Source organism: Pteropus alecto, unplaced genomic scaffold (assembly GCF_000325575.1).
Source record: "Pteropus alecto unplaced genomic scaffold, ASM32557v1 scaffold25, whole genome shotgun sequence".
Classification (NCBI taxonomy): Eukaryota; Metazoa; Chordata; class Mammalia; order Chiroptera; family Pteropodidae; genus Pteropus; species Pteropus alecto.
This window is the reverse complement of record NW_006441955.1, coordinates 14,862,876-14,882,931: the sequence shown is the minus strand read 5'-3', so window position 1 is coordinate 14,882,931 and position 20,056 is coordinate 14,862,876. Positions and strand designations below refer to the sequence as shown.

General features: G+C 38.2%; 1 pseudogene; it reads left to right on the top strand.

Annotated features, from left to right (window-relative positions):
* The first annotated feature begins 9,970 nt into the window (after positions 1-9,970).
* LOC112485920 lies at positions 9,971-10,086 on the top strand (annotated as a pseudogene).
* Positions 10,087-20,056: the final 9,970 nt, after the last annotated feature.

Below are 20,056 nucleotides of genomic sequence, written 5' to 3'. Positions count from 1 at the left end.
CACTGCCCCTTGCAGCTTCATGAGCACAGTCAGAGGCAAGGAAACAGCTGCACTTGGGGAAGGGCCCTCTGACACTCCATCCCACTGGGATTTGGGAATAAAAGCTTAGACTATTCTGCCACTAACTTCCTGTCAGTCTGTGGCCAAGTCATTTAGCCTTCGACCTTCATTTGCCTTGTGTATAATTGGTTCAGTTCTCCTGTTGATACTGAGAGATAAGCTGGAAAATGTGTTTTGTCAGATTGTAAAGTGCCATAAAATATAAGATAATATCAGTTTTCATTTAAAATGTCTCCTCTTTCTGAACTCCTAATGTGCTTGTGTCAGAACCACATGAGAGCACTTAGATTTCCTCCCATCACTGCATTTCAAATGACTTGCTGCTCCCTGCAGGTGTCTGTTCTTTCTTTTCTGCATGCTTATGTCTCTCTGCTTCTGCTCATGTTGACTCCTAGTTACTTCCTACTCATCCTTCAGGACTCTGCTGGGGGCCCATGTTTCTCTGCCTTCTTTGTCTCATCCACCAGAATGGAAATCATGGCAGAGCAGGGGGACCGTATTAATCTGCTAGGGCTGCCATAACAAAATGCTGTGTGGGTTAAACTACAGAAATTTACTTTCACAAAATTCTAGAGGCTAGAAGTCCAAGATCAAGGTTGTCAGTAGAGTTGGTTTCTCCTGGGGCCTTTGTCCTTGGCTTGCAGATGGCCACCTTCTTGTGTCTTCACCTGGTCACCCCTCTGTTTATTGTGTTGGTGTCTTAATCTCTTCTTCGTAGCACACTAGTCATATTGGATTAGGGCATATCCCAAGGACCCCATTTTAACTTAATCACCTCTTTAAAGACCCTATCTTCAAATACAGTTACATTCTGAAGTACTAAAGGTTAAGCTTTCAACATATGAATTGGGGAGGGGGGGACACAATTCAACCCATAAGAGGGACCTTGTTTTTATGCCACTACAACTCTGTGCTGACTCATAGAAAGTGTGCAGCAAGTGCTTGTTGAGTCGATGAATCAAGAAATGAAAAGATATGTTTTCTCAACCAGAGCAGAAGCTACTCTAGGACCATGAAAACACAACAGACTTGGAATTGGGGGACCTGGATTATTCTTCTTTGCTTCATGTTAGTATAGTAGGAGATCCTTTTAGCAACGGCATCAGAAGATGCCCCTTAACCTGGATCTAACACGTCTGTTCCTCTCTCCTAAAGCCATTAGAGATTCAGAGCATTTATCTTTCACAATGCCTAAAGCACTTGCCGCATTCCAGGTTCCTACAACTTCAACCTAAGAAAATGCCATTTGCTGCTCAAAATTTTATTATTGGCCTCCCTTTGCCTGCTACATTCTCTTCCAGTGAGAAACCAGGTTTCCCTTTAGGGTAAGTGATTCTCCTGCAGCCACTTAGTAATCACTGGAGAATCTATTGTTTTCACTATAGTATAGCATGATTAGTCATCAGTGTTTATTCAGCCTAAGTGTTTCAGATGCCACACATGAGTTATATAGCCTTTTAGAATTGGAAGGAGTCTTAGAAAGCATGGATTTTGGAGCTTTAGACCCAAGTTTGAACCCTGGTGGACTAAGGCTTCCTCCTCTGTCAAATGAGAAGAGTGATACTTCACAGACTTATTCTGAGTATTAAAGAGGATAACAAGGGCCTTGGGCATAAGAGAACTGAAATACTGTTACTTTTCTTCCTTTCTTCATTTTACAGATGAGCAAATGAAGGCCCAGATGAGAAGAAAGTCTTAAGCAATATCAAATCATGTCTTCGAAACAAGCCAGAATTTGAACCCCAATATCTTTTATTTTTATTTATTTATTTTTTTGTGGTAAGAACACTTAACATGAGATCTCAGTGTACAGTATATTATGATTGACTATAGGCACACTGTCGTACAGCAGATCTCCAGAACTCATTCATCTTGCTTAACTGAAACTTTGTGCTTGTTAATCAGCAACTCCCCATGTTCTCCTCCCCCTACACTGCCCCTGGCAACTACCACTCTATCTGATTCTATAAATTTGACTGTTTTAGGTATCCCATCTAAGTAGAATGATGCAGTATTTGTGTTTCTGTAACAAACTTATTTCACTTAGCATAACATCCTCGTGATTCATCCATATTGTTATATCCATATTGTTACAGGATTTCCTTCTTTTTAAAGCTGAATAGTACTCCATCGTATATATCTCTGATGTCTAAATTTCAAGTCCAAAACTATTTCTTTCACCCCCATGCTGGATTTATAAAATCTTTAGCTAAAACTAAAGAAGTAACTATTTTTAGACAATGAGTAGATATCTCAGTTGGCAAGTCATCAAGTAAAGGACAGCAAACATTTGAAAAAGAAACACACCAGCTTTCTATAAGAGACAGGCATTCAACACTCAGGGTCTTTTGGACAAGTGAAGACAGCTCCCCCTGGAATGCTGTGCCTTCTAGGCTAGTCTAGCAGGTGATGGAAGTTTAAAATTCAGGCCTAAGGGTGAAATCATGCAAAATGTATTTCCCCATAGTAAGCTCAGATATCCCAGCATTATTCTCTAGATATTTCTGGAACTTTAGGCAAAAGATTAGTGCCTCTACTTCAGGACAGCAGCCTCCTTATTAGATTTCCAGCCTTTTTAAAATTCATGCTCCTGTTAAAATTGGAATTCTCTTTCTAAAACACAGGTCTGACCTGGTAACTGCTCTGCTCCAAAACTCTGTATGTTTCCCGATTTCTACAGGACGAAGTACAGACTTTTTAACACAGATAAAATAAGAGTATATTTCAAAATGCATGTATGTGTTTGGCCAAATCATATGTGTATGAGTTTACAAGGGCTGCCACAGACTGGATGGCTTAAACAACAAAAATTTATTCTCTCATAGTGCTGGAGGCTGGAAGTCCAAGATGTTGGCAGGGTCGGTTTCTCCTGAGGCCTCACTCCTTGCTCGCAGATGGCTGCCTTCTAGCTGTGTCCTCACATGGTCCTTCCTCTGTGCATGCATGCCCCTGGAAATTGGTGTGTCCAATTTCTTCTTTTTATAAGGACATCAGTCAGATTGAATTCAGGCTCACTCTAATGGCCTATTTTAACTTAATCACCTTTTAAAAGGCCCTATCTCCAAATACAGTCACATTCTGAGGTATTGGGGGTTAGGGCTTCAATATATGAATTTTAGGGGGACACAGTTCAGCCCATTACAATATGTGTACACTAGATATGTTTTAAAACTAAACTATACATTCTAGAAAGAGTTTGTTGAAGAGGTACTATAAATTAAATTATTTGGCTAATTTTTATATTTCAGATGTAAATTGTCTTTGATGGGAAGACCAAGAATTTGATATTACTAAATGCCTAACTGGCTTGAGATGGACACTGAGAACTACCATAGCAGAGCTCCCAGAATTATGGATGTTGCTAGGTCTCAATCAACGTTTCCAGGTCCATTCTCAACAGGATGGTGACTTAAAATTCCATCCTATTTAACTTTGTATCCCCTGCCCAACAGCTAACAAGCATTCAACTGTTGCTTTAAAAAAAAAAAAAAAAAAAAGAAAGAAAGAAAGAAAAAATGCAATGAAATTAATTACCCTTGCCCCTTCCACACTCTAGTTTTCTGTCCCACTAAGCATCATTCTCTTCCTCAAGCATATGTCTCACTCTTGCATCTTTACACATGGTGTTGTTTCATCCTTGACTGCCCATTTCCCCACAAGCCAGGATAGTCATGAATCCTGATGTACATATTGCAGATAAACATTCCATCCTTTATTCTCTCTTTACACCATGTATGTTTTACCACTTAGTGGATAGGAAATGGATTTTAAAGGTCAGTTTTCCCGTCTCCCTCACTAGGCTTTATACTCCTTGGCAAGAAAAATGTTTCATCATACAGTAGGTACTTAGAAAATGTTAGGTAGATTAGTTGGTCTACAATTCTGCTCAGTGACATGGGTGGCAGTCATACAAATGTATGGCCCTAAGGAGTGAGTTTGCCTTAACCTCAGGTTTTGTTTTGTTTTGTTTTGTTTTTTCCAGACCCAAGAACATCCATAACCTAGCATGACTCCAAGCCAAATAGAAGAAAGAGGTCCTCTCATGATGAGGCCCCAAGACCCTCAGGTCTACCCTGCAAATCTCTCAAACCAAAATAATTTGCAAGTTGACTACTTCATTCCCCCAGCCCGCTCTCCTTTCTCTAAGCCACTCTGCCATCTAACCCAAGCACTAGCAACCTCTCTGTCCAGGTGTCAGGCTGCAATAAAGAATGAGACAGAATAATCTGTCTTTGATAAATGCACAGGACATTTGATAAATAAGAGGAGGAGGGGGATTTTTTATTATGTACATGACTGAAAGAGAAAACACAAAATTGCTAATAATTTGTGTTAGCACTTCTGGTAGGTGATATTATGAGTGATTTTTACTTTATTCTGTAGAATATATTGCATTGTCTAAATTTTCTACAAAGAGCACGTTTGACCGATATAATTAAAAATAAAGGTGCACTTTATGAATAGAATAAAGCCCCACGATAGCATACTAGGTGGGGTCCATAAAATTCACTGTGTTAAATGTGGGGTCTTGGCATTGTGAGATTACTGAAATGACCAGGGCAAATCAGAGCAGCCAGCCAGAAGGTGTTTGGAGGTCAGTTGATGGTATCCAAATCATTCCCTGCCCTGGCTGTGGTTTGGCACTTCCTACTTGGGGTGAACAACAGCAGCAATTAACAGACCAGTCTAATTAGCTGACCTTCATATTGTCAACCCAATATTGGGGACACTGGGCATCCTTTGCAAAATGGAGCTCTCTCCTCAGAGGACAGGTGGGGAGTTGTTTTGGGAAGGGGCAGGCAGGGTCAATCACAGCCTCATATCTGAATTCATATTATGGGGGAAGGTCATTACCTTGGGAGTTGTGGCTACCACAGGGGAGCATCACTCAGCCCTCTCTTTGAGAAAGAAGTTGCTGCTCAGCTGCAAGAAGTGCAATTAGCTGACAGCTTCCTGTTGTTATTATCTCCAGGACCTTTTAATCAGGGGCCCCCAGTAAATGAGTAAGCATGGTGAGGAAACTAGGGCCTGGCTGTTTTTGCCTAATGTGGGACTCTTCTAACGGGCAGTGTTTATTCCAATAGGTCATCCAAGAATTTCTAAGCTCTACATCAGTGTCTGAGACTCTTCCTACACAATCTTGCCTCTTCCCCCCTTTTATTATTTTTTTATATACGCATTATCTCAAAACTCTTGCACTCATAGCTCTGGCTTAGTAGACCCTACTGACAGAGTTTTACATACACACACACACCTACACACACACACACACACACACACACACACACTCATGGGTAAAGGACCTGTGAGTATAACTAATACCTAAACCATCCATGCAGCATGAAAGAACCCACTCATTTAGCTAACATAAACTAAGTACCTACTCTATTTAACAAAGTCATCTAATGAGGGAGATAGAGGAAAATAGATCTACAAAATACATTGTGATATCCTTGTGTATACAAGCATGCCTCTAATTGTTTAAATAAATGAAAACTTTTAATGAGTTCTCAATGTTCTCATCCTACTGTTTTCTTTAGTTGAATAAACATTCCTCTTGCAATCTTATTTATTATTTTGCTTTGCAAAGTCTTTTGCTACGGATACAACAAAGTTAAACTCGAATACACGTCCAATTGGGAGATTCTAATAAATTCTAAATTGAAGATTTGAATTCATGAGTTCCTAAATAACAGAGTCGGTTATTATGTTGCCTTTAGTATTCCTGTTGCTGGTGTTCTGTTGGTTTTTGACCCCGAAATTACTGATGATCAGCAGATCTAATCATGACAGTAATAACTGAAGTACAGAAATAATAAGACTTAAGCCATAGTCACATTAAAGCTGATAATAATAACCTCTACCCATACATTAAAGCCTTAGCTCACTAATTGTACCTGTAACCTAAGAAACCATAGCAAGCGACCGCTGAGAGTAGAACCAACAACACAACAGAGGAGCATCACAGTGGGATTTTCTGTAGCATCACAGTGGGATTTTCTCTGTTCTAAGAAATTCTAAAAGGATTTGTTGCCATCCCCAGGGAGTTCACAGCAAGACAGAAGGTGGGCCACATATTAGTTTTCTGAATCACTTGTAATAGGGCCTGAATTATATCTTTGACACAGAAATATCCAAGTATACCAGCCTTCTGGCAGCATTATATATGTATGCACGTATATATATGTGGGTCTTTGTTTTCAGGACTGTGTGGAAGTCCAGCACCCCGAGATTTCTGGGGGCTCCTCCTAAAAGGGCGGCTGGAAGTCTCATTCCACAGCTCGTTCACCCTCCCTGGCACCAACCTGATTTCTCCTGACCACCCTATATGCCGTCAAGCCTCCTGAGACTGTTCTTATTTCTGACCCTCTGCAGCTCTGCACGTCCACGTTCTCCATCTTTCTCATCCTCCATAGCATGACGAAACACTAGGCTATTGTAATTTAAAACTCTCACTGACTATATAAGAATAACAAAAGCAGATACAGGGAAACACAAACAGGAGTCAATTAAAGAACTCCAAATCAATAAAAAAACAAAAAACAAAAAACAAAAAAACTCCAGTTTTTAAAAATGGAGAAAAGCCTTGATTTTAAAACAGATTTCAAAAAAGATTATGAATCACTAGCAAGCACATGAAACTGTATTCATCAGTGTTCATGTAAATACTATGTAAATTCATGTGAATACCTCATTATTTATCAGGAAAATTCAGATGAAAACCATGACGCACCATTTCTCACCAACCGGAATGCCTACGTTTTAAAGAAATGACAAAATACCAAGTGTTGGTGATGATGTGGAGCACCTGGAACTTGCATACATTGCTATTGGGTGTATAAGATAGTAAATCACTTTGGTAAACTAGTTGGCAATTTATGATAAAGAATATACTTACCTCATAACCCAGGAGTTCCACTTCTGAGCGTATGCCCAAGAGAAATGAAAATATATGTACACAAAAGATTTGTACAAGAATGTTCATAGCATCTTTGTTCATAATAGTGAAACCTTGAAACAAATTAAATATCCATCAGCCCAAGAATGGATAAACAAATTGTGATGTTTTTGTACATAAAAACCTAATAAGAATAAGAAGAAACTACTGATATACATATCGACATTGACGAATCTCAAAAATATATTGAGCAAGACACAAATGAATACACACCATTTGATTCCACTTATAAATGTCATATGAAATTCAAAAACAGAACTAATCTATGGTGATAGAAATTAGAACATAAGTTACCTAGGATAAGGTGGGACAAAATGACAAGAAAGGAACACTTTCTGAGTAATGGGAAAGTTCTCTATCTTAATTAGGGCAATATTTACGTGAGGATAAACAATTGTCAAAACACATTGAGCTGCATACTTAAGATCTGTGCAATTTATTTATATAAATCATACTTTAAAATATCCTAATGCCTAAGCCACACCATAGTCCAAATAAATCAGAGTCTCTGTGAGCAGAATCTAGGCACAAGTATTTTTTTAAGTTTCCCAGAAGGGGCCTCACCTTTCACAACTGAAAATTCCAGCATGGTGTTTCCATTGAAAAAATGAAAAAACAAAACAAAAAATTTCCTTTTTTCTTTTAAAGGAGCCAATTCAAACCAGAGCTAAGTAAAAATAGAAATTATTACTCTTTCTCCCACTCCATTCATATTTTTTAATGGATTACCGATGACAATGAAAAAAAAAGGAACTAACATTAATTCAGCACCTACCATGTGCCAGGCACTATACTCTACTTTTATACTCATCATCCAATCTTTGGGACAATCCTTTTGGTAATTATTATCTCCATTTTGGAAAATAAATCCTGAGAATCCAAAATATAGGTAATGTGCCACAATTTTTTTTGAAAAATTCACAGCAGAGAATAAAACTCAAGTGCATTTGACTTGCAAGGTTTTGTTATTCTTACACAGACACTTTTTAGAAAATCTGACATAGTAATTTAAAAACACTATGTCAAAAAAAAAAATCAAGCCTCGATTCTTAGTTGCTATGAGGCATTAGTTTTTGAATAGTTTGTTTTGTGAAGATCATACCTTTGAGATTTGGGATTTTTTTTCCTACCACATGCAAGTTGTGTTGTGCTTTGGCAAGTAGCGTATGGCCCTCACCACGATGCGTCCTAGATTTCATGTCTCAGCTGGCCATGATGAGGCAGACTATTTTCTCATAGAAATAGCATTGTCATTGGTGGTTTCGTTCTTAAACTATGTTCTCGGCACCAAATAAATCAAAGGAAAAAGCAATGATACAAACAAATATATACCTTCATAACCACTTTGAACAATCACACTGTGCTTCCTAGAACATAAAAGGATCACAGTTTTTCCAAAGGTCCCCAAAGTAGTCTTATAAACTGTACATACAACATCTATAACATATAAGTATACGGTATCATAAGATAAATCCAAAATTAATAATCTAACCATAACATATATTGATTAAACATTTAAATAATTATTTTGCTTGTACTTTTTAGAATTTTAGAAGGATTTTAAAAGATGACTAAAATAAACCATAAACTCTGCAAACTAGCTATTCAATTACCAGACAGGTTGATCAGAGGAATGTTATAGATATAATGTACCTGAATATCTTCAAGCTTCTGGAAATATCTTGGTAAGGGGATGGAGGGAGGAGATTAAAACACATATACAAAATGTTTGTCAATAAGAATCATTGCAATAAATACTGAGTATTAGAATTACCTATTCTAACAATACTTTTTCATGTAATTCTCACAACTTTGTAAAAAAGGCACTGTTCTTATAATTATTTTAAGATGAAGAAATTGAGATTCAGAGGAGTTAAATAACTTGTTTAAGGATATACAGTTAGGAAGTGACGAGATGAAGATAAAAGCCAATCTATTGACTGTAAAGCACTTGCCTTTCCAAATAATAATGACTCACCTTGAGCAGGGGTCCCCAACACCTGCGCAGTGGACTGGGACTGGTCCATGGCCTGTTAGGGACCTGGCCACACAGCAAGAGATGAGCAGCAGGCAAGCCAGCAAAGCTTTATCTATATTTGCAGCCACTCCCCAGCTCTAGCATCACCACCTCAGCTCCACCGCAGATCATCATGCATTAGATTCTCATAGGAGCGCCAGTCCCTGCTGCCAAAAAGGTTGGAGAGCACTGTTCTTGAGAACGTACTCTGTACTAGGCACTGTTCTAAGCACATTGCAGGTGTTTAACCACTTAATCCTCCAGCAGTCCTATGAGTTAGGTACTATCATTACCCTCATTTTATAGTAGAGGAAAAGGAAACACAGGTAAGTCAATGTGTAACTAGTTGAGCAACCATTCGTAAAGTATGCTAATTGCTGATTATAAGCAACCAAAGGGAAAGTCTCCAAGGACAGATCACTGCATGCCACAGTGATTTGTCCTTGCTCTGAGCTTTTTGTTTAAACTTTACTTGGATAAAGACCTGATCTACTACCCAAATAAGGGAAATCATGAATTTGGTGGGATAAATTGTACCGAATGGCAGAAAGTCAGGATGCAAAAAGATCTCAGTGGTCTGGAATATTGAGATAAATCTAACGAGACGCAAATGTGGGAGAACATAAAGACCTAAACAGGTCCATAAAATAGATCAATTGGAGGATAAATAAATTAAGTGATGCATGTAAAAGAGTTGTATAGCATTTAATTGACTAAAAGTGTGACTCGAGTAATCGATGATAACTGAGTGCTGTTACTAGATATTCACCCCCCACTCCCATGTATGCAGTTGCATGCACACACACACACGCACATGTCATTTGGAAATTAAAAATAAGAATGTCCTGGACGTGGTTCCATAGTGTAGCGGTTAGCACATCTGCGTTACACGCAGAAGGTCTTGGGTTCGTGCCCTAGTGGAGCCACGGTCCATAGTCTACAGCCATGCCACCCTGAACAAGCCTGACATCTGATCTCAGAAGCTAAGCAGGGTCAGGCCTGGTTTGTACTTGGATGGGAGACCACCTAGGAAGACCGGGTGCTGTAGGCATAAATAATTATAAATAATCAAAATAAATACATAAAAATAAGACTGTCCTTTCAGAGTAAAACTATAAAATAAGTAATGGATCAGGGCAGACAAAGACAGCATCAGTAGAGACAGAAAACTTCCTGGCAAAGATTTTACTTTAATCTGGTTATATGTATTATCATATCTAAAAAGAAGAGTATGGCCATCAGTAGGATCATTGGTTAACAACTAAAGCAAAGATATAGGCAAGTCACGGAGGCAAGGGGGAAAAGGATCCTAGAGGCATGAACATAAGCACTTGGTTCTTGTGATATATTTATCTTTGTACAGGAGATGAATGTGGAAGCCGACCATAGCTGGAGATCAGCTGTTAGTGGGACATTCCAATCTTTAGGAAGAATTTAAGGGCGCTCTACCGTACCCTCGGAGGAAGAGTGTTTGGCATTATCAAGAGTAAGGCTATTTTGGGGCTATGGTATTGGGTGCTAGAGGAAATGAGAGGGTTAATTGAGATGCAGTGAACAAATAATTTTAAAAACTTTTGTGATTCTCAGGCAACATGAACCTGTATGTAATTAATTGCAATGGGAATGTAAACTGGTACAGGCACAATGGAAAACAGTATGGAGGTGCCTCAAGAAATTCAAAACAGAACTACCATATAATCCAACAGTCCTACTTCTGGGTATATATCGAAAGGAAACAAAATCATTGTCTCAAAGAGGTATCTGTTCACCCATGTTCATTACAATATCCAAGATGTGGAAACGATCTAAGTGTCTGTCAAAGATGGATGGATAAAGAAAATGTGAATATTATTCAGCTTTAAAAAAGAAGGAAACTCTACCATTTGTGATAACATAGATGAACTTGGAGGGCATTATGCTAAGTGAAATAAAGCACTCAGAGGGAGACAAATACTGCATGGTATCACTTATATGTGAAATTTTTTTAAAAGTTGAAACAGAGGGTAGAATGGTGATTGCCAGGGGCTAGGGGATGGGGGAAATAGGGAGAGGCTGGTAAAGAGTACAAACCTTCAGTTATAAGATGAAGAAGATCTTAGGATTTAATTTATAACGTAACGACTACAGTTGAAAATACTGTATTGTATTAATGAAATGTGCTAAGACAGTAGAACCTAAGTATTCTTATCAAAAAAGAAAAGAAGGTAAATATGTGAGGTGGTGCAGTGTTAATTTTAATTAACTCGGTGACAATCCTTTCACAATGTTAATTTTAATTATCTAACTTATTAATTTATTAATTAAATGACATTTAATTAATGTTAAATAATAAAATAGATTACAATTTTATTTGTCTGTTATACCTCAATATGGCTGAAAAATTTAAGTGCAAAGAATCTACAAAAAACTACTAGAAGTAATAAGTGTGTTTAACAAGGTTGTAGGATACAAGAACAATATACAAAAGAAAATTGTATTTTTATAAACTAATGATAAACGGCTTTAAAATAAATTAAATTAATTCTATGCATAATGGCATCAAAATAATACAATACTTAGGAATAAATTTTGTAAAAGTAAGTGCAAATTTGTACACTGAAAACTACACAAATCTCTACTGGAAAATACACAATATTGTTGAGTAAAATTAAAGAGGATTTATAAAAATGGAGAGATACACAATGTGCATGAGTTGGAAGAATCAATATTGTTAAGATGGCAATTTCCCCAAATTGATGTATAGATTTAATGTAATACCTATCGAAATGTCAGTAGGCTTTTTTGTGTATGTGAAAATTGACAAGTCGTTTCTAGAATTTATATGGAAGTGCAAAGAACCTGGAATAGCAAACCAATTTTGAAAGAGAAATACAAAGTCCGAGGACTTTATTTGATTTTAAAGCATTGCAAAGCTACAATAATCAAGAACAATAGACATTTAGATGAATAGAAGAGAATAGGGAATCCAGTAACAGACTATTACACATACATAGTCAATTGATTTTCAAGAAAGGTGCCAAGTAATTCAATGGGGAAAGAATAATCCTTTCAACAATAGGTGCTGGGACAACTAGATAAACACCAACAAAAGAAATGAAACTCAACCCTTACCTTACATCACACATAACAACTTAAAGAAAACATAGAATGAAATCTTTGTGGTCTGGGATTAGGCAAAGAATTCTTATATATGACACAAAAAGTATGAATAATCAAAGATAAAATCAACAAATTGAACTCTATCAAAATTAAAACTCTTCTCTTCAAAAGACACAATTAAGAAAATGAAAACATTTGCAAAACATATATCTGATAAAGGACTTGAATCCAGAATATATAAAGAACTTTTATAATTCAACAATAAGATAAATAACTCTATATTTGAATAATCACCTCACCAAAGAAGATATATAAATGGCAAATAAATATATGAAAAGATGGTTAATATCATTAGTCCTCAGAGAAATACAAATTAAAACCAAAATGAGATACTTCTACATACCTAGATACCACTACATACATTAGAATGGCCAAAACAAAAAAGACTAAATATTGGTGAGGATATGGCAAAACACATGCATTGCTATTGAAAATGTAAAATGGGACAGCCACTTTAGAAACAGTTTGGCACTTTTTAAAAAGTTAAACATACACTTGCTCTCATGGAGCTTATATTCTAGCAGTGTAAAACAGATAATGGATGGATGGATGGATGGATAGATGATAGATAGATGATAGATAGATAAAGGAAAATAATAAGAAAACATCTTAAGTACTCTGAAGAGAGTTAAAAGTGTGATATCAGAGAATGACTGAACCAGAAGAGGGAACCAGTCATGAAAGACCAGGGAGAGGAGCATCTTAGGAAACATATTCTTTTTTTCCATATTCCTATAGTCAAAACGGTGGTAAAGTGGCTTTAAAAAATCAACAGGTATAGAATAGGATTGTCGTAGAGTTTGTACACAACTGTTTCAAGTAGGGACCTAATACTGTAACTTGCATGTATTTATTTATTTATTTATTTATTTTTTTACTGTCCATTGCCCCTAGAAGCCCTCTATTCCTTCTTTACTCCGCTAACAGTTCAGGGCCAATAAATGTAATCACTCACAGTAACTCCCTTGATCACCTTAGTTAAAACCAACTTTCCACCTACACTTTAAACCTGTCACCAGGAACCTAAATAGGCCCTTACTGTTTCCCAGCTAACATCCTACATCTCCCCAATCCATTCATCTTCCTACATTCTACATTCCTCCAATCACTTTCTGCTAAAGGACTGTTTCACACCTATTCCTCTCTTCTCCCTCATCCTCACTCTCAGCTGATGATGGTATTTCTTTCCTCATTGAGAAAACTAAAGAACCAGAAGAGAACTTCCAGTCACTCCTACCACATCCACATGTCCATACAGGTGCACCCTTTAGACCCTGCCTTACCTCCTGTCAGTCAGGCTGCATTCTCAGTGCTCCTATGTAAAAGCTTCCACTTGAGCATTAGATCCCACCCTCTTGCAGACTCAAGAACATAAGACCAGCCAATCTTCTGTCTTTACCCCACATAACAATTTTTTTCTCTACTGGATCATTTCCATTAGTATACAAACGAATCATTTCGAGCACTTTAAAGACAAACAAAACTCTCCCCTTGACTCTATTTCCCTCATTTGATTACCATCTTAATTCTCTGTTACCCTTGTAGCAAAACAGTTGTATATACCATCGGCCTCTAGTTCCTCTTCTCTTGGTCTCTCTCAAATTCTCTCCAATCCAGCTTTTATGCTACTACTGATTGGAAACTGGTCTTTCAAGGTCAAGAAAAGAAACAAAATTAAAACCCTACCTACCACCAAGGAAAATGAATGAGGCAGCTCGGAGTGAAAGACAAGCTATGTGTGTGGGGGAAGACCCTGAATTCTAGCAGCTGGCTTGAATACCTGTAGCATATAAATTACTTAATTTGCCTTCTTTCCCTCCATACCCTCCTTTCCATATATTTTCCTTATTTTCTCTGAAACCTACCTGTTGTCCAGCTTCCTCAGGCAGTCAGAATATCAGATCAACTGATCACCATTTAGGGGAAAATAGAGTAAAACAAAATCATAGAAGTGAATGAGAAAGCTTTCATTTATGTTTTATCTTTGAAATCAGTGTGAAACCTCAAAAATCTAAAAGTCTCTTTAACTTAACCAGGAATAATTTAAAAAGTCTGAGGAAGAATTGCCCCCAAACAATATGCCTATTCCAAGATGAATATAGTTGCCTTTGCGGTCATTCTGCAGCTACTCTTTATAAATGGCCTTGCCAAGAATTTTTACATATTAACCTCAGGCAGCTTAGAAAGTCTGGCTGCAGTGGTCTGCTTGCTGATCTTATCAGCAGGGACAACTGTGACTTAACTCACCGAGTTGGCCTCCTTTTGTGAGCAGGCTGGGTCCTACTGGAGACAGTGCCAAATGAGGCAGACATTTGACAATTATCCTGTTCAGTTGGTTAAAGTAGGAAATCTCAGGGAAAATAGTGCAGATCAGTGCTTAGCAAAATGCAAGTCACAAAACATTAGTGGGTTGTGGAATTAATTTGATGGGTTGACCAATTTTTAAAAGATGAACTAGAATGGAAGTTATCAGACTTCATTATGCATACTCAGGGTTGATAGAGTTTGTGAGACTTTGGGTTTTAGTTATGAAGAGGTGTGCCCTGGATCATAAAATTAAAATTTTAAAAAGTAAGACTTTGGTCTAGATTCACTCATAATTCAATAGCCAGTGTGGTTGAATGCACTAATCAAAATTAGAGGACACTGGAAATTTTCCACATTATTTTATATCACCAGGCATGAGCAGAAAATCCAGAGCACCTTAGAGAGGGCTTCCATATATAAGAGTAGGTGAAGATTTTGAAATTTAGTCTCTAAACCAAATTACTATCAGAAAAGCTTTACACATTACAAAACAATTTTACAAACTTGACCTCATTTGAGTCTCTTGTCCATCATCCTTTGTAGTAAGCAAGACAGGAAGGTGGCAGCATCTGAGGCAGGTTTCAATGATCCATCCAGTTTAGGTCAGGAGCCCAGTCAGCAGCTGGGAGAAAGAATCTAGTACCATAGCCCCAGTGAGAGAGTTGGCAAGGGTGAAAAATCATGTGTGGGTCCCAGACAAGTAAACTGGGGTTTGGGGCAAAACTCCAGTTCCAAGAGGGAGACTGGAAAGGATGATCAGGAACTAGGGCCAAAGCTGTTATTAGATAAGGCACATAGGTGGCCAGGCCCATTTCCATGACATGGATTCCAAACTCCCAGCTACAGAGTTCCAGAACCCCATGATTGGGTTTTGAAGAAGTAGGAGAGTATGTGGTGGATGAGGAGCAGGATGAAGAGGTTATCAAGCATTTACAAAGGCATGAAGAGACTAGCAGGGGATGGCAAGTTAATCAATCAGATTGGCACGTGTAGGGTTGCTAGATAAAATACAAGATGCTTACTTGTATTTGGATAACAGATACACAATGAATACATTTCAGTTTAAGTATATCGATGCAATATTTGGGACATATTTAGACCAAAAAAAAAATTGTTTATCTGAAGTTTAAATTTAGCTGGGCATCCTGTATTTTTATTTACTAAATCTGGCAAATCCCACATGTAAGTTTTACAGAGGGTAAAGCTGGAAGACTTGGCAGAGCAAGATTCCAAAAGGTCTTGTGTGTCATGCTTGGCATATTGCAGGAGCCATAGAAGTTTTTAAGCAAGGGAATAATATAGTCAGTTTTGTATTTTAGAATCATCATTGTAGTAGCCCTTTGAAGAACACAACAGTTCAAAATGATAGGACCTGAAGGACCAGAAAGCTATTTAAATACCCCAGACTTAAGAACTGAATATAACTAGCTTCACAATTCACCTAATGTTAGCAAGATTCCCAAGTTCACTTCGGCTGTAGAGATCAAACTATCCTTTCAAGAGCTGCTCTTTGTTTCAAAGAACAAAAAACTTTCAGGGTGAGGGATATGTATGTATGTATGTATGTATGTATGTATGTATGTATGTATGATTTTTTACCTTGTCCAAAGCCTGTGTGAGGCACACTTTTTTTTTTTGAGCAGGAAAGTCCATAACTTCACTTTGTATTTCCTCCCACACAAAACCAGAACAAGAACAGAGGCGGGCAGTTCTGGAAAGGGCTGAAAATGTGTTCAATCCACATGTTCTTTGGGCTATTCCAGATAGCACGTGAAGCTGAGTGCCAGTTGCGGCAGCTGCAGATTCAACACTAATAGTTGCACACTTCTTGAGGAAGCTGGAAAGATATGTGTATATAGCAATCTCTTGCTAGTAAGCTCCATGTCTTGTTCACCATTGCATTCCCAGTAGGTAATCAATAAGCACTTGTTGAATGAATTCCTTAAGGGCAAAGTCTATGTTTTCATTATCTTTGTTTCTTTAGCCCCTGACCTAAGGCTGGGAATGTTTCTCAGAAAACAGTTCTTGATTAAAATGGTCCAATTAATTGACAACCAGAAGGGCTTCCTATTAACTACATTTCTGCAACATTACTTCAAAGTACAACCTGACATATTTTTCACTCTTGTACTGGACTAGAAAACTGTCTTTAAAAGTTTGAAAGGTAATTTTCCTCATTTACATGAAAATGTGAGGAGTTTTTTTGTTTGTTTTGGGTTTTTTCTTGGGCATTTTCCTAACTACTTCCTAAGCTTTGTCACTGCCTGGGTATTAATAAATCTAGATCTTAATTAAATATTTCTCAGGTAGATCATCAAAAAGTAGTATGAACCAAGTGCTATCTTCAGTCCATCAGTATCGATACAGTAACTTGTATACATGTATTTTCCAAGGCTAATGTGTTAACTTCTTGAGTGCAGAACCTATTCTTATTTATCTTCAGAGTCACAGAACTTTCACTAATGGTAGGTTTGTCGAATATTCAACAGCAGGAAGCCTTAAAGGGATAGAATAATTCTAGGAAGAGCATAGGGTAAATAAAAATACAATAAAAAAATTATTACAGTCACTCATTATTAAAGATTATGTTCCAAGTATCCTGCTAGGTCTTTACATATATTATTACATTTCAATTAAATTTCAATCCTAAAAAACCCTCTTTGAGCCAGGTGTTATTATGCTCATTTTATGAGTAAAGAAACTGAGAATCTGAATGATGAATAACTTGCCCAGGATGACACAGCTAATAGATTGGCAGAGCTAAGATTAGAAACTGATTCCAAAGCCCATGCTCTCACACACCAGGAATTGTCATTTTTGAAGTGTGTATTGGAGAAATGGAAGAAGATTGTTGGAGTGCCTATAACAGCTCTCTTTAATCAGCAGCTATGTGGTACCCCAGAGGACTAAAGTTTGATCTTCTTTGTAATGATGTGTGAGTGCACATATATAGAAGATAAGAGCTATGGTGATATTTCCTAAATTTTTGAGCAGTGTTCCTTTTTACTCTGTTCAGCTTTATATTTAAGGGAGCACATGACTTTATATATAGTTAGGTTTCCTCTCCACCTTGCTGGAAGGTGGTATTATTTTACTTAAAATTATTATCACACTGTTATTATCTGGGATGAAACATGGACTGTAGATGTTATGATCAGTAATACCAACTTCATGTGTGCCATTCAAAGGAATACATGCAGTCCATGTTCAGATATGCAATGGAAGGAACCTCATCAGTCTGGATGTATATGAATTCATCTGTAACAATCCAGACCCTCCTCTGAGCTGTAAATATAATTGCATATATCAGTTATTCGCCAGTCTTAAAGTTGGAAGTATGCACTTTTTGTTCAAATGCTGACATCTTTTCAGCAGCCCTCTTTCAGCCTGCTCAACTGCCAGTCTCCTCACCAAGTTCACTGGGTTCCAGAAGGAATTGGTCTCATTAAGAATGTAGCCTCTGATAATTTGATTCCAGGATGAGCAAGGTTAAATCACAGCTTCACTTCACCAACCTTTTGGCATCTGTGAAAGCTAAAGTTAAAGGGCGAGTGTTGGCATAACTAAATTAGAAAGAATTTGAAAAAGAGGAATCAAACATGTTTAAAAAAGTAGGAGCAGTGGAGAAAGCCCGATTTAAAAAAAATTGAGAAAGCAAATTATGTTTTGCTTGGCTCTGTAAATTAGAAGCCTGCCAAAAATGGTCTGCAAAGGTATAAGAACCAAAAAGCATCTCCAGTGTTCTGCCTTCACCAGAAACATGGAAGGAATTTCCTAGAGACCGTCAGGATGGAATTATAAAAAAATCTTCATCAGGCCTTCATTCGCTCATTCATTGCCAGGCAGGGTAGTTAAACATGGGAGATATAAAATAAACATGGCATGGCCTTCAAAGCTTACCCTCTGCTTCAGGGAGATACATCAACTATTTTGCACACTTAAGTGTGAAAGGTACCAGGAAATAATATTCAAATGACACAATGGGTGCACAAAAAGAGAGTGGTCAACTCTGTGATTCTAAAAAAACCCAATTCATAAGAATCACGTACAGCTGTTCAGTGAGATGACAAACTCTCCCAGGGAAAGATGCAGAATTTGAATTAACAGAAATATTTGAGTCAAATCTCAAGAAAGGGGAGTTTGAGGAAGCAATCAGTTCACACTGGTCCTAAGATGGGAATGATCTAGTAAGTCTTCTCTATTTTCATTTCTAAGATATTAATTTTACAAAGCAGAATTGCTGCCATACAACACTAAGCAAATCCCCGTTCCGTGCCCATCTATCATCCTCCATCGCCACCAATCTAGCAGAGATAAGTGAGCAGAGCTCAATCTGAACTCCACTCTAAATAAATGTGTGACTCCCATCACTACTCAGGGCCTCGGTTTCTTTGCCTGGAAAGGGAGGAACCCTGATCAACTCTAAAGTCCATTTCTGCTCTGAATTATGAAATAGAGACAAGAAATGGAAAAGGAAACTCAAGAGAAACAAAAGTGAAAGTGCCCAGAGGAAATACAGTAGTAAACAAAAGCATAACACCTTATATCTCACTGGAAAACGTGGCAAATGCTTTTTTTTTTTTTTTTAAAGCAACCTGAGACTTGAGAAAGAATGAAATGTCTATCACGCCCTCTGAATGTGAGAAAGATCCACCTTGCTCCATGGAACTGTTTTTTTAAGCAATGCTCCCTGACCCTAAACAACTGTCCATTAAAAATTTCTTCCAAAATCAATGCTCGATGAATGCTCCGTTTCCACATACCCACCACCCATGGAACACCACACAAGGGTGTATCCCGATACATGGGTGTATCCGCAAGAGAGAAAAAGAGGATAGAGACGAAGGGTATTAGATGCTGCTTGGCGTTGCCACGCAGTTATAAACTACAGCATCGAAGCAAACTATTTAAAAACTTAAGAAATATGATACCCTTTACACTTTATCATTTCTCCCCTTAGATGACAGTGAAACCTCTCTGAACGTAACCCAGAACGGTACACGCGCCTGGGAGCGAGAGCGCAAGCTGTGGGGTGGACCGGCCAAGTGGAAGCGGCTAGAGGGACCAGGCTGACAGCTTCGCGGAGCGTCTGCGGCGGGTGTGGGACAGGGACAGGCGACCGCCATGGTTAGAGAGTGTGATCGACACCCACCGAGGGTCACTGGGATCCCTAGGTCGGAGGATGCTCCCTGTCCGCTGCGGGAACCTCTCTTCACGGAGCCAAAAAGGGAAGGGTGCGCAAGCGCGCGCACTCCCCCCAACCAACACACACACACGCGCGCACACACACACACACACACATCCTTCCGCTGGAGTTGTGTCTCGTCTCCCTTTTGTTTTTCTCCCTTCCTAGTCATGAGACCCGGAAGTTTTTTGTTTTTGTTTTTGTTTTTTGAATCCTGTCTCTCTCCCTTTTCTAACCGCTCACACCACCCCCAATCTATCACATGGCAGAGACAGAATAAAAACAGAAAAATGGCGACGGTCACGTTGCGGCGAGCCTTGCTGCGTCATTAGATAATCCTCATGCAAATAGCGGGAAGAACAAAGGAAGG